Genomic DNA, 17127 nt, shown 5'->3' with positions numbered 1-17127 from the left:
TTTATACATACAGGTGTACAAGAGGACAATATACATAATTACTTTCATAAGATAATGTTTAGCGAGACAGAACAGACAAAAGCCAATGTGAACGCTTTGAATCGATCTTCAATCGGTCTAAACTAGTATTTCATAGTTTTCTTCACGAACATTCATAGTTTCTTTTGCACTAGTGCGTAACATAATGACATCAGACCAGTAAATTTGTTAATGCTTAGATTATTTACAAAATAATATGGTATGAACTGTGATCTTACAGCATTTTTACAGGTAAACAATACATGAAACTCGTCACCTATTCCCTCATTATATAAAGTGCATAATTTTATTATTCTATTTTCTCGCGGAATCCCTGCCCATCTTTCAGGCTCAATAGGTAACTTCAAGTTCAAACATCGATGTTTATAAATAAAATATCTTCTGTCCCTATGTATTAATCGTAATATATAGAAGTATGGTTAAAAAAATTAAATAATTAAATTGTCTGATAGTTATAACTGATTTATTTAGTCATTGGTGAAGAAGTTATATAGATGGGAAACATAAGAATTAAATATTATAGTAATTGGATATATTTTTCTTTATACTCCTCCTGTGACACTAGGCCACGATCGCACTACGATCTCTGAAAAAAATGCAAAATTTTGCCGATCGTGTAGATCGCAGTAAGGTCGTGATACGGTCGTGGTGAGGTCTTTATGATCGTGATGAGTGTGGACCAACTTTAAACATGTTTAAAACAATCGTGGTGCGGTCGTGGCGAAATCAGGTTGTAGTAGAAGCGTAGAAGCGTAGTGAGAGCGCATTAAGGTCGTGGTAAGATCGCAAAGGTCGCTGTACCATCGTAGCGAGAGAGTAGGGAAAGCGTGTTTCTAGTCGGAGAGTCTGCGATACGATCTCACAGCGACGTAACTACGACCTCACTACGACCATCACGTTCTCACCGCGACCCAACCACGCTTCAACTACGACTACACCACGTTTATACCACGCATTTCAAGACCATAGTAAGATTCTAGTACGCTCATGCCGTCCTCATCACGCTCTTCTTACGACCTGACTACGTTCATGCTACGACAATTTCGAGTTCTAGTCATGCTCATTGTCATTGTCACATAAGATATATAAAAGCTCTCCAGGTTTTGTTTGAAACATGAATTTCAATTGAACCATGTGTCCACACTATCGTTCACTAAAACATCGTCATTTGATCTTGATGGACCAGCAATAGGTTGTGATTCAGGTTGGATTGGTCGGTCCGACATCTCTACTGGAATAGAATTCGTATCAGAGGCCCCTCTACCTCTACTCCTACCACCATGCCCACGAGTTCTAGTAGATTTTGGTGGCATGACTGTGTTGTTTCCCATAAATCTACGTATTATTGAGAAATAGAAGGAATGGAACAGTATTTCTATGGAACACGATGTTGACGTTATTGCTGAGAGCGCAGTAAGATCACGGTATGAACGTGGTATGATCGTAGTATGATCGTGGTAAGAGCGTGCTATAATCGCAAGAGAAGCGTGTTAAGATCGTGTTGCAATAAATCGGATAAATCGTGGTATGGTCGTAGTGAGAACGTGATGAGCGTAGTAAGATCGTAATAATCGTAGTGAGGTCGCAGAATAAGCGTGGTAAAAACGTGATATAATCGTATCAGGATCGTTGTAGAAGCGTAATGAGAACGTAGAAGCATCGTGAAAACAACGAACATTTACATTTTCATGCCGCTCATACTGCGACCTCACAACGATCTAGATTTATTTTAGATCGCGGTGAGCGTGGTGAGATCGTTGTCTAGTGTAACGGGGGCTTTACGCATGTGAACTGACATACATTAATATAAAGAATTATATGCATTACTTGTGCTTCGTTAAAGAAAAGCTAGTGGCGAATGCACACAAGCATACACTATTATAAACTCCATTCGCCATACACTGCCTTGAGCGTATTTATGCTAGATCCATGGGAAGGGTGCTATTATACCGACTCTTCAAAGTGTGATTTACCACATGTTAAGAAAATGTAGAACGAGTATAATATTTTTTTCAGCAGAAAAAAAACACCAAATAAAACAATTTTAAAAAATCCTACAAAAAAATTACATTCAAGCAGAAATAAACCCCAGAAAACCTTTGAAAATATATATTCTACAAAAACAAAGCATGCAAAAACAAAATCGAGCAAGACAAACAAACAGGTGTAATTATATAATAACTATGGTATTACCATGTTTCTTTATTACTTCATGGATCAGAGATTTTATTACCTGCTAATTCTGGCACGTGCCCTCGAAATAAAACTTTAACGACAGAAAAAATCAAATTACGCCAAAACTACTATACGCACTAAATACAATTTTGGGATATATTCTCTTGATAAAAAAACTCTATTCGATGGTATCTTTATTTTCAATTCAATTCAATTCAATATCTTATTGGAAAGAGCACAATAGAGGCGTGATCCAAATACAGACAATTATAATATTAAACAACATATAAATGAAATAAAGATGCATATAACAAGTCATAAGCCAATCCTATGTATACCAACCAATACATTATAAACTGATATTGATACCATAAACTTATGCATCAGTATTATCCTAGATTTTCATAAATTGGGACAGGCGCAAAATTGCGGCGGGGTTAAACATGTTTATGAGATCTCAACCCTCCCCCTATACCTCTAGCCAATGTATAAAAGTAAACGCATAACAACATGAACAATACGCACATTAAAATTCAGTTCAAGAGAAGTCCGAGTCCAATGTCAAACGATGTAACAAAAGAAAATAAATAAAATGACAATAATACATAAATAACAACAGACTACTAGCAGTTAGCTGAAATGCCAGCTCCAGACCTCAATTAAACTGATTGAAAGATTATGTCTTCATCCTATGAATATCAGGCACAATCCCTCCCGTTAGGGGTTTAGTATCATACTATCATAAAATATATGAGAAGAACATAACCCGTGTCATGCCAACAACTGGTTTTTAAATAAATGTGTTTAGTTCCGATGCAAAGACCCTATAAGTGAATCGATATGAAAGCCAAAATATGCAATCTTTAATGACCTGACAACAGTAAAAAGTCCATAAAGTCCATAAAACTGACAAAATCAGACGTTATCAATTAACGGAACAAATGAAAACAATAGATTAGATTTTTGGAATTTTGGATCCTCAATGCTCTTCAACTTTGTACTTGTTTGGTTTTATAAATATTTTGATTTGAGCGTCACTGATGAGTCTTATGTAGACGAAACGCGCGTCTGGCGTACTAAATTACAATCCTGGTACCTTTGATAACTATTAAAAAAGAATAGATGTTATAGCGGAAATAATAAACAATATAATCACTGGGGTTAAGCTGATGACCGTAACTGCATTCACGGTTATCCCAAGATGTCGGATGAAAAATTAGGTCAGTATCTGTATTGTCTGTTAAGGTGTTTCTATATCATTTTCTTTACAATTCATACATTGATACGATGTAAATTTATAAAAGATTCACACGGAAATCAATAATTACTACTGATAAATGTGCATAAAACAGGAATTTTGATTTGAAAAAAATCGTTCAGATGACCGTAAATCCCAATCGACATGACCATAACAGAATCAGCAATTCATAAAAGGGTGACCGTAATTGGTTTTAAGATGACCGTAATTTGTAAATGACGAACGAGACTTTTAAAGGATGACCGTCAAATCTAAGAAATATCCGTATTTATATAACTACCTTTTCTGTATCAAATGATTAATCGTGTTGGTATAAACCTATTTATATGAGAGTACCATCCTATAGGTAGAAGAAAATAAGACGTGCTTCAAATACATAGTTCACCATATGTATCTTTTTTTTACGGTAGAGGTCTTAATTCTTAAAATGAATTTGCAACAAGACTTGCACATGAACAAGTGGGGAAAAAATGCAACAAAAGCGCGATAAAATGACACCTTACAAGTATAATAAAACAAAATGCGATGCACAGCCTCCAACTACAAGCCAAAAGATATTATTTATTTTTATATCTGGGATTCCTTTTAATGACATGTAATAAATACACCTTTTTCAAAATGCCAATGAATGAACACCCATTGATATTATATCATTTCTGATTAGTCTTCCATTTTTTTCCTGCAAATTATAAGATAACAGAAAATGTTTTAAAAATAATACGACTAAACTAGTGAAGGTGAGCTCCAGCAAAATAGATCCTTAAAATAGCCTTGTTCGAATAGCGTATCACAAGGAGGAACATTGTATACTCAATTTAGTCCTGGTATCTATGATGAGTTTATTGTCAATTTGTTTATATACAGAAATGTTATTCATATATCTAGACAAATTAAGATTTTAATCTGCTTCCTCTGGAACCATACACATGAGCTCGATTACCGGTTATTCAAATGTTTAATTAATGTTTTTTTATGCTCCGTTTATGGGCATCATGTTTTCTGGTCAGTGCGTCCGATCGTCTGTTCGTTTGTCCGTCTGTCCAGCTTTGGGTTAAATCTTTTGGTCAAGGAAATTTTTGATTAAAGTCCAATCAACTTGAAACTTAGTACACATATCCCCTATGATTTGATCTTTCTAATTCTAATGCCAAATTACAGTTTTATCCTATTTTCACGGTCCACTGAACATAGAAAATGATAGTGTATGAGGCATCCGTGTACTAGGGGCACATTCATGTTTCTTCAACTGTTCGTCGTATCGCTGTCAATTTGTATCCAAATTTTAACATCGTTAACAATAAATATTTCATTATTTGCGAGAAACATGCAACTGACTAGCATTGTCATGAATCCGAAATGGTTAAAAAGAAATTTTTGAAACATATTAATTTATATCCACTAACCGATCCCCTATTGAGACAAACTCAACAAAAAGCTATGAATACAAATACGGATATCTCTTAGAATTGACGGACATCCTTTAAAAGTTACGGTCATTCTTTATAAATTACAGTCAGCCTTAACAAATTACGGTCATCCTTTACAAGTTACGGTCTTCTGTTTACCAATCACGGTCATCCATGTTATATGTTACGGTCATCTTTAAAATATATTGATGATGATTTACGGTCATCGTAACGATTTTTTCAAATCGAATTTCCTGTTTCATGTACATTTCTCGGTAGTAATTTGTGATTTCCGTGTGAATCTTTTATAAATTTATATCGTATCAATGTATGCTTTGTAAAGAAAATGATATAGAAGCACAGACAATACAGAAACTGACCTAATTTTTCATCTGACATCTTGGGATGACCGTGAATGCAGTTACGGTCATCAGCTTTACCCCAGTGATAATAGGACACACAGACGAATTAATCGAATTAAATATATAGATACAATTCAATTCAATTCAATTCAATTCAATGTTTTATTATACAACATTACTAGATAAGATTGAAGTAAATGTCGCTAATTGAAAAACAAATTGAAATATAAAATAAGATTAGCTTAAACTTACAAAATCTTTCACCATAAAGACATTACAATATTAACATACCCCTAAGTAAAACATTGCAATGATTTAACGAAATTCTTTTATAAAATGACAGAAAAATTTTCAAGTTTAATTTTGTCAAATTTCTAACTGCAGCAGCTGGCTAAGTATCTACTATTCAACTGAAGCATATTTGTTTTTTCGTTCCTTTTATTTGTACACTAATTAGGCTGTTAGCATCATATTATCGGATTAAGAACATAAATTAAGATTAATTTTATTATTAAAGAAATTATTTTTCAGCATTGGTTAGAAGATGTAAAAGATTTTTTTTAATTTTTAACGTGGCACACGCTCTTTATTGTGTAATGTCACTGTCAGGTCACCTTAAGTGACCCAATCAATCTTGAGGGATTCATATTTAACTATTTAAACTCATTAAGGATGATCATAAGGCTGTAAGTCTTTTCTTTGATGCTTTGTTAGAAAATTAGTTTTTGAAAAAGTGTTTGTATGCGCTATATGAAATGATAGAATTGCGAAAATTACAGTAAATCAATGGAAATTAGCCGAGTATATTGAAGTATATTTCTTGATTTTTATTTCCCCCCATACATTAATCCAATTTTTGCCCGAATAAAAACAAATTTTAAATATAAGAGTATAAAATGTTGGGTCCTTGTGGTTTAATGGAACCCGATATCATTAAAAAGTATGAAAGACTGCTGAAAATTTTGCAAAAGGTAATTTAATTAATCATTTATTACGTATTATGTTTAAAGAAAGTTTTAAATATCAAAGTAAATATTTAAAAAAAAATAGCAAGACAGTAATTTTATTTCACTTTTTAATTAATTTGATTTTATGTTGTATGTCAGTTTAATTAAACATCTTTGGACAATTGAAAAAAACAATTGAACAATTGTCAAGATTTCGACGATTTCAAGATTTTATTCATAACCTTATGTACTTGATATCATTTAGTTTAATATGTATACTGTAATATATGATATTTGCTTCTCTTGCTTTCGTTTAACTTTTGTATGTGTGTGTATATATATATATACATTAAGTAATATTTATTGTGTGTATCTGTATACCAATGTAATTTGGTTTGTTGAGAAATAAAGGTATATAGACACATATAGTAGATATAAGAAGATGTGATACGAGTGCCAATGAGACAACTCTCAATCTAAGTAAAAAAAAATAATTTTAAAATGTAAAACATTATAGGTCAAAGTACGGTCTTCAACGTGGAGCATTGGCTCACACCTAACAGCAAGCTATAAAGGGTCCAAATATAACAAGTGTTAAACCATTCAAACGTGAAAACCAACGGTCTAATATATAGACTTGTTTTTGTACTGATATGAATCACAGTTTATGACAAAACTCAGTTAAGACCCGTCTAAAATTGCATTTAAGTGATAAATTCAACAACACCTACCGTTATCTTGATGATATTTTTTCGTTAAATAATCAAAAATTTTCTAAATATACTGCCAAATTTACCCAAAGGAACTTACTTTAAATAAATCAAATATAAACGCTAATAATTGTCTTTTTCTAGATTTCGAAATTTCAGTTTTACACGGGAAACTTCACACTAAAATTTACGACATAAGGGACTTGGCACTGGCACCATCTTACCGTAAGATGGTGCCAAAGGAATATCACCATCCAAAAAAGTAACTTGATTACGGTGTTTATATTTCACAACTCGTTCGCTATGCCCGTGTCTGTTGTGACGTTTTAGACTTTAACGAACGTAATCTATGTATTACTGGTAAATTATTAAGTCAGGGATTTTGTTACCATAAATTACTTAAAACTTTTACTAAATTTTTCCATAGATATAAAGATTTGGTTTTGAAGTTCGGTTGTCCCGAAGAAAACTTATTTCAAACGGGATAGCACATCCTCATTTTTACAGAGATGTTGTTTGCCGTGCCCTGAAATTTAGAAACGATCCTGGTAAACTTATCGATCCTTTAAATAAACTTATTCTAAAAGGTTACCAATTCCACATTGTCATTAGATCTTTGAATATTGTTTTTATTGGTATTAATATTGATCTGGTTATCAATAAATTAAAAGCAAACTAGATATTATTGTTATATACATATGCATGTTCATGGACCTACAATCTGTTGACTCCTGTATCTTGGCATTGCACAAGGTCATGTTTTCTCTGACCTGTTTATGACGTCTTTACACTAAATCCATTGGCTGTTGGATGTGTACTGATTGTGTACTGATTGATAATTAAGTCTTAGATGCATGATTTTTTATTAGTTGTTATTGGTTTTGAACTAGCTGTCAGTAACTGCGAGTACTCTCAGATCTTTGTTGTTGGGATGTACAAGGAACAGTTCACGTCCACTATGTATTTTTGTTATATGTATTTCTATTTGTATCCATCTGATGAGTTAAGCCTTTTTCAACTGATTTTTATAATTCGGTCTTATGTTGTACTGTTACACCATTGTCCCAGGTTAGGGGAGGGTAGGTATCCCGCTAACATGTTTAACCCCGCCACATTCTGTATGTATGTGGCTGTCCCAAGTCAGGAGCCTGTAATTCAGTGGTTGTCGTTTGTTGCTGTGTTACTTATTTGTTTTTCGTTCATTTTTTTGTACACTAATTAGGCCGTTAGTTTTCTCGTTTGAATTGTTTTACATTTGTGATTTCGGGACCTTTTATAGTTGACAATGAGGTATGGCTTTGATCATTGTTGAAGGCCGGATGGTGACCTATAGCTGTTAATTTCTGTGTCATTTGGTCTCTTGTGGAGAGTTGTCTCCCAATGGCAATCATACCACATCTTCTTTTTTATACATACAGGTGTACAAGAGGACAATATATATAATTACTTGCATAAGATAATGTTTAGCGAGACAGAACAGACAAAAGCCAATGTGAACGCTTTGAATCGATCTTCAATCGGTCTAAACTAGTATTTCATAGTTTTCTTCACGAACATTCATAATTTCTTTTGCGTGACATAATGACATCAGACCAGCAAATTTGTTAATCCTTGGATTATTTACATAATTATATGTTATAAACTATGATCTTACAGCATTTTTACAGGTAAACAATTACATAAAGTACATAATTTTATTATTCTATTAGGTATTACCATGTTTCTCTATTACTTCATGGATCAGAGATTTTATTACCTGCTAATTCTGGCACGTGCCCTCGAACCAAAACTTTAACGACAGAAAAAATCCAATTACGCCAAAACTACTATACGCACTAAATACAATTTTAGGATACATTCTCTTGACAAAAAAAATCTCTATTCGATGGTGTCTTTATTTTAATCATAATTTTTTCTCATCATTGGCTTAGTGCAGTTACAGGGGCTAGGTGATGTTTAGACGCTCCCGCTGATACCAAGATTATTTTTCAACATTTTGTATAGAAATTCATAAATAACATCTTCTACATTTAACTTTAACACTCTATAATCCAATAACGACATCACATGAAAACAAAACCCATGCATATCACATCTGGCAGCTAAATTGTTGATCCTTTTGCTTAAGCCGAGGAAAGATGTCGTATGATTGCCAATGAGACAACTCTCCACTAGAGACCAAATGACATAGACGTTAACAACTAAAGGTCAACGTACGACCTTCAACAATGAGCAAAACCCATACCGCATAGTCAGCTATAAAAGGCCTCAAAATGATCACAAGCATTATTTTGACTATTTATACAATTATGTATTATAATTCCCTATACATCAGGGGCCTGTTTATCGAAGCGCTCTTAGGACTACGACATATCCTAAAACCATCTAAGAACGTATCTTTGTCCTATTAAGTGCGTTTATCAAACATGTAACTTATGAAAAGTCGTAGGAATCGTCTTAACTTTACTACGACACCTATATAGGTGTCTTAGGATGGTCTTAGGATGGTTTTAACGTTAAGATATATTTTATGATGGTTAATTTGTAAATAAATCCGATTGCCACTTATATATGGATCCCTCTTTTTATAAATATTTTTCTATTTTCACTTTTTAATGTGTTCTTGCTCTTAATCAAAAATATATTACAAAAGACGGTAGTATATAGATGATAACCCTCTATTCACATTTTCTCCGACATGGAAAATAAAAATAGAGGGGCGTCCTATATGTATAAAACACATAAAATAAATGTACATAGGTTAAAATATTAAATAATATTTACTTTGAAAAAAAGTTCAGAAAAAGAGGGTCCATTACCCAACGTAGTAGGGGAAGCCTACTACTACCCAAGCTCATGTGATCCATAATGAAATAATTTTTGTATTCCTTCATTTAAGGAAGATGCACGAGATTTGCCTTTGAACTCTGAAAAGTATAAAACCGTGACTCTTCGAATTATTAAAACTCACTCAAATCTATATAATGATTGTTTCCGATTGTCTTTTATTAGTTTTCACTGTTACATGTTCTGCTGTTTACAAACAATTTTTTCAAATATATGAATGAATGAATGATCTTTATTCTCATAAACCAAATACATAGTTACAGAGAAGATATTACAATAATATATATAACATATATAAGACATAGCATTTGTGAAATACAAAATTAATATGATAAATATTTACACAAATGATAAATAAACATATAGTTGTATTAACCAGGAGGATAGACTTTCACAGAAATAGATTTGATAAATCTACAAAGTTTCTCAAGCTCAACAATATTTTGGGTTGAACATACTTGTTTGAATTTGATAACATTTATATTTGTATTACAATAATATATATTTCATTACGAATCACATGGGCTTGGGTAATGGACCCCGTTGACAGTTATTATCCATTCGTTTGATGTGTTTGGACTTTTGATTTTGGCTTTTGATTTTGGACTTTCCTTTTTGAATTTTCCTCGGAGTTCAGTATTTTTGCGTTTTTACTTTTTTCTGAACTTTTTTTCAGAGTAAATATATATAAAACGTTGTTACATTTTTTGTTTCATAAAGTTTGAATGTACCATTATTTAGACAAACATTATTTATTTTCTTTATGATAATACTAATAATATTTTTAATCTTAAATCTTGTAATCATTTACTTCTGGTGAATTTCAATGCATTCTTAAACATTTAAAATATTTAAATTCCTATTTTTCTGTAAGCTAACACTTAGGACAGCGGTAAGGACATTCCAGCTAAGATAGTCACAAGAAAGCTTCGGTGTGCATGCTGGGACATGTCATAAGTAGGTCCAAACGTTATCCTAATTTATTCCTACGAGAGGTCTTAGGACAAATTCTAGGACAACTTCGATATACAGGCCCCAGTAACATAAGTCAAAACGGATTTTACTAAAAAGTCATAAAGGTTTGTAAATACATAAAAATTATGTCATCTATTTGAATATCACAAGTAGCTTCTTTACTATCTGAGACTAAATCATTTACATAGATAGAAAATAAAGTCGGTGATAAAACACAGCATTGTTTTACACCAAGTGCTACAGGAAAAAAAAAAATAACATAATTGACATTATTGTATATTAAAAAGTAACCGCTTATTCACATATTTTATAATAATTCTTATATCATTTGCATATCTATAAACACTTGAATTGGATTGGTCAATTAGAATATTTATCTTGGTTTACACTTCAATAAACCATGTTTCCGAAACTACTTTCGTAATCTATTCATGCGCGATACACATTCTTGCTAAGTTACTGGGATTTTTAGCAAATTGAGATTATAAAACAATTGCATACCAGTTGTTTCTATTCTAATACATATGTAACAAAAAAAGAGAAATAAAATAAATGCCCTAAAGCTTCGAAAATGTATAAAAATAAAATTTCAATAAAATTCCGCGAAATTTCATGAAGGGTTTGGCGAATTTACGTCATGGCAAAACACGACGTCACACGAATGAAAGTTTTCAAGGGAAAGATTATTTCGTAACGTGTACGCTTCAAATTCGGATAATATCTAATTAAAATGAAGTTTTTGAGATGGGAGCTATTTCATTTTAGATTCTGTTGCATTTATCGGACATTTATGGTTTTTAGAAAGTCAAGATGGCGGCGTACTCCTTAGTTACGACTAAGGAGTCGGATTTAATAACCGCAAAACAGAAATTAACCAGTTATACATAGATAAAGTTAATGTAAACCTAAAACGTCACTACAGACATGCACATGGCGAATGAGTTGGAAAAAAGAACCAAAGGAACATAACCGTCAAAAAAGGAAAAGTAATAATAGGGAACGAAAAACCGTCCTTTTTGTTGTACAGTTTTTTCCCGTGTGACACTGAAATATCAAAATCTACAAAAGGGCTATCATTGTTGTCAATGTTATAGCTATTGAAAGTAAGTTTTCCGTGGGTAAATTTCTGAAGTATAATTAGAGGATTCTTGATAATATAGAGCAGATATATAATCTTGTAAATGCTATTAAAATTATCCATTCAATGGAATTTAGATGGATCTTTACTGAGTTTTGTCAAAAGCTGATTTTAAATGGCTTGCATAAAACACTATTTAAATCTACTATTAACCTTGAAAATGCTCCAAGGTCAAATTTTAAGGTTGACCTTGACCTTTGACCATATACCTCATTCGGTATATCGAGAAAAATGATCGTAAAATATTAAGTAACGGTGGTCAAGTATTGCGACCGGCTCGTGAAAGTAATTTAATACAACTCAACTGCAAAATCTGTGGAAATATCCGTTATATCAACAGAAGGCGAAAAAAAATCAGATAAAAGAAATATGACTGTTAAAATGATTTAAATTCCTTTATACTGTGCAATATGAAAAACATGCAGTACTTTCATTCGTTTAAAGGGGCAGTGCATTATAATGAAATTAATATCTCCTGTGTTTTTTCTTCACATGTAGCATAGAGGGCATTGGGTTTTCGCCGTTTCAAAATATTGAAAATTTCATCAATCTGGAATTCCATATTATACCTCAATATAAGTTGTTGTTTAAATCCTAGCACATAAAGCAGTAAATCATGCTTTGTAAGTTCTAAATAGAAATAAAGTTTTTACCTCATCCCCCCCCCCCCCACCCAACCCAATTTTCACATGTCGCAATTTTAAATCGTCGGAATCAATTACCATTTTCCATTGAAATCCTAGCCCAAAAAGACATACTCAAAATGTTTTGAGTCTTTTAACCAAAAATAATGACATTTTACATGTTGACGGACGGACAGACGGACGGTAATTGCCATAGGGCAACACGGAATAGTCGGCGTGGTCTTATTATAAACTAGGCAAAAAATGGCATTGAACCATCATAACCTAACAGTTTTATTCTCCAACAAAAGTGAATCGAAGAGTTCAGAGAAGTTTCTTCTTTTGCTGTACGAATTCCATAATAAATTTTCATCTAGTTACAAAACAGTTTTAACACTTTCAATGATTTGTGAAATGATAAATAAGCGACACCGGATCTTTCACGATCCTTTTAACGATTACAAAATAGTGGTATCCTATCTTTCACGATCATAAATATTCCAATTTTGCCCCCCTTTTTTTTTTGAGAGCCATTTGAGACTTATATATAGAACGACATTATTCAGAGAATAGTAATTCAGTCATTCATAAGATGAAAAAAAAATATCATGTTTGTTTACATTTTCCTTGTCATTGAATTGTTGATGAGCAATCGGCCTTTTGTAGTTTTGTCAAAACGGAGATCTTTTAAACTCGGATATCTCAGGTACTGATCATAATGTTGAACAATTTTGACAAACACGTCTTATGTGATTTCCCCCCTTATATTCAATAAATTAGATTGTCTGTTGACCTTGCATGTGTCTCCTCAATAAAATTTCTTTCACGATCCCATACCTGATCTCTCACAATTCTGTGGCAATACTTGGCCACCGTTACTTATTCTTTCACGATCATTTTTCTCCTATATACCGAATGACAGCCTTGGATTACTGCTTTTTATATTGCGATGTTCAGTTAATTAAATAACAAGATAACTATACTTTTTCAGGTTGAACACATTTAAAATCTAAATATTTTTGTTGAAATGTATATACTATTCACAAGTATTTCGTCAAAATTTATCTAAACCGATTCGAACGTTTCGTTTTAGCTTCTTCGCCTAAAATTCGAGATGTTCAGAATTCGATCTGTAACCCAATCAGACAAATGATGCTTTTTACTTATTCGATCCACCAAGCTTATAGAATTAAGTTCTCAAGCTATGACTAGTCGATCCACCAAGCTTATAGAATTAAGTTCTCAAGCTATGACTTAAAGATCCACTAAGCTTATAGAATTAAGTCCTCAAGCTATGATTAGTTGTCTTGCATGAGGAAAAAGGAGTCCTTGTAACCTTGTGAGCTGTAATGTTTTCTTAAATCATTCACCTTTTCGGTTTGATACAATGCTTGGTATTATATATCGTCTAATATGTATGCATGACATGTTACTACACAAATGAATGTTAATAATCGATTCAGCAACTTCTTATGAACGTCATATTTTTTTTCAGAATATTAATGAACATTTTCAACCTCAACAGTACATAGAGCCTAAAGAACAGACATGACTTTTAAGGTGGCACTTATTCAGATGGCGGTAACGGCAGTTAAATCAGATAACCTTGCGCATGCGGTCAAGCTTATTTATAAGGCTGCAACAAATGGAGCACAACTAATCATATTGCCGGAATGTTTTAACTCTCCTTACGATACGTCATGTTTCCCAAAATATGCCGAGTGTATCCCAGGACAGACTACAGATCTGTTAGCACAGACAGCCAAGGATAACAATGTCTACATCGTTGGAGGTTCTATACCAGAATTCGATAACGGAAAGGTATATAATACATGTCCAGTCTTTAGTCCATCATGAAAACTTCTGACTAAACATAGGAAAATTCATCTGGTTGACATTGATGTTCCTGGGAAAATTCGTTTTAGAGAAGCTGATACGCTAAGTCCCGGATGTGACTTTACTACATTCGATACTCCATATTGCAAAATCGGCATCGGAGTCTGTTATGATCTGCGATTCCCAGAATTAGCACACATTTACGGTGAAATGGGGTGTAAATTTCTTGTATATCCTGGGGCATTTAATATGACCACTGGCCCTTCACATATGGAGCCTTTGCTGAGAGCCCGGGCTGTTGACAACGAAGTTTATGTAGCGTTGGTGTCGGGGTCTCGCGATGAAACAGCTTCATACGTTGCTTGGGGACACAGTACAGTGGTCAGTCCTTGGGGAGACGTTTTAGCTACTACAGAACATTCGAAAACCATTGTATATTGTGACATTGACCCGGACTTTGTCGACAAGGTTAGAACCCGTTTGCCAATTTTATCACAGAAGAGGACAGATATGTACTCATTGACAAATGTTGTAACACGGACATAAAAATTTAACACAAGAAGAGACTGGATATGTACTCAAATGTTGTAAAAAGGAAAAAAATATATCCATATAACAATTAAAGGAACAGGATTTGTAAATGATTTTTTTTTAAATGAAATAAGTAACGACAGAACGCATTTTTTTACCCGCAGCTATTGACAAATTCCCCACATATTAGTTAAAATACCATAAATATGCCATATTAACCTAAAACAGAATTCATGAATTCATTTACTACAAAGAATAGATTTTTTTCCATGTCATATGACTAAGCCAGTAATAAGTTTGTGTAAAATCGGGAGTCGTATACATGAAAATACGATGACGTTTCAGTTTAATGATAACTATTAAGTCAAACAGATGCCATCCCACGAATAATCCTTTTCCTATTCAGAAAAATCTCGAGCCGAATTTTTTTTTGTTTGTATTAAAATGCCTTCATCGGCAACATCTGGAGCCAAATTGCAATTTTGTTTTTTAATGAATTTATGTTAACTTGTTAGAAAAAGTTTGAAGTATGTGTGTGTTAAAGACTATTTAGTCTCTTTGATATTGAATGTCAAGAAGGATTTGACAATTTCATACAGAGGACATGGTCTGTTTGTTTTGTTCACATATCGTTTTCAATATAATGGAATTAGATGAGACTGTCATACAAGTGAGAGGTTTAGCTAGCTATAAAATCCACCATTTATTACATAAGGAAATGCATGTAAAAATTGAATAATATGACAGTTGTTATCCATTCGTTTGGTGAAGCACCTACTTATAGAATTGTTTAATGCTCCACTGACTTGTGTCATTTCAAATCGAGTGAAAATGGGAAATACGCTACATGGAGACCATCAACGTTTCAAATTTTCTTCAAAGAGATCATACTTGACAGATATAATAAAAGGAAGAGGTTCCATCTACACATATCTATTAGTGGAATAACACAAGAGATAAAAACATTCAACTGTATACAAAAATGTTTCACAAAAATACCAAATTTTAATATGATCTAATATGCCAGACGCGCTTTTCTTCTACATAAAAGAGGGGCGAAAGATACCAGAGGGACAGTCAAACTCGTAAATCGAAAATAAACTGACAACGCCAAGGCTAAAAATGAAAAAAAGACAAACAGACAAACAATAGAACACATGAAACAACATAGAAAACTAAAGAATAAGCAACACAAACCCCACCAAAAACCATGGGTGATCTCAAAGAGACAACATCCCAAACAAAAAGCAGAAAACAGCCGAAGGACACAAATGTGTCTTCAAAAACGCGAGAAAATCCCCTACCCGGAGGAAGGCTACAGCTCAATGTATTGTTTATAAATGTTGATTTATTTAGAGCACTTTTAATAGGATTTCATACATCCAAGTTTAGATAGCATTAGCCTTTTTTAAACTTTTGTGAATTTCAATTTTATATTGTTCATGAACTTCATATAACATTTAGTGTAACAAAAAGTGAAATCACAAAAATACTGAACTCCGATGAAAATTCAAAACGGAACGTCCCTAATCAAATGATAAAACACATCAAACAAATGGATAACAAATGTTTTGATTCAAGGGCCTCTGATTAGTCTTATGAAGACAAAACGCATGACATGGTTACCAAATTATAAACCCCTGGTATCTTTTATTTGTTTTGTTGGACGTCTCTCGCGGGTATCACAAGACCAGTAGTCACCCTTTTTGTGTTGAAATGAAATATAAGTGAAGTGGTTTTTTGTTGTTGTTTTTTTTAAGACTTGAAATACATTTATTGAAAATCACCTGAATATAATTTACCTTGTATAACCCAGGGAAGTATACACAAGGGGCTCTGTGTTTACAATGATCCAATGTCCAGGGATATTTTATATGTTTTTCATACACAAGTTATACATTCATATTAATTACACAGACAGGGTTTGCGTATACAATATTTATAACATTCTACAGTAAATAAAATAATCAAAAGTCCCCAAAAGAGTGAAGTGTTTATTATAAATTAAAATATATAACATGTTGAATTATTGGAAAAACTAAGATTATTCTACCCAAGGTATAAATTGCTTTAATTTTTTTTGGCAAAACATTTCTTAATTTTTAATTCTAAAATAGAATGTTCACAAAATGCAATCATGTTATATTTCACTTGAAACAAATCACTGTCATAATCATCAAACAAGGTTTTTTTGTTACAATTATCAGTAAATTGATTGAAACAAATATCACAACTGCATAACCCTTACTTGGGCATTATATGCAATAATACAGTATTTTT

At 32.8% G+C, this 17127-nt stretch overlaps 1 pseudogene; it reads left to right on the top strand.

The window, feature by feature from the left end:
• The window catches only part of LOC139518698 (omega-amidase NIT2 pseudogene), a 31597-nt pseudogene extending 16673 nt beyond the window's left edge, over window positions 1–14924 (top strand).
• Window positions 14925–17127: the final 2203 nt, after the last annotated feature.

This window comes from Mytilus edulis, chromosome 4, assembly GCF_963676685.1.
Source record: "Mytilus edulis chromosome 4, xbMytEdul2.2, whole genome shotgun sequence".
Taxonomy (NCBI): Eukaryota; Metazoa; Mollusca; class Bivalvia; order Mytilida; family Mytilidae; genus Mytilus; species Mytilus edulis.
Note: the sequence above shows the minus strand (reverse complement) of the source record. Positions and strands in the feature narration are given on the sequence as shown.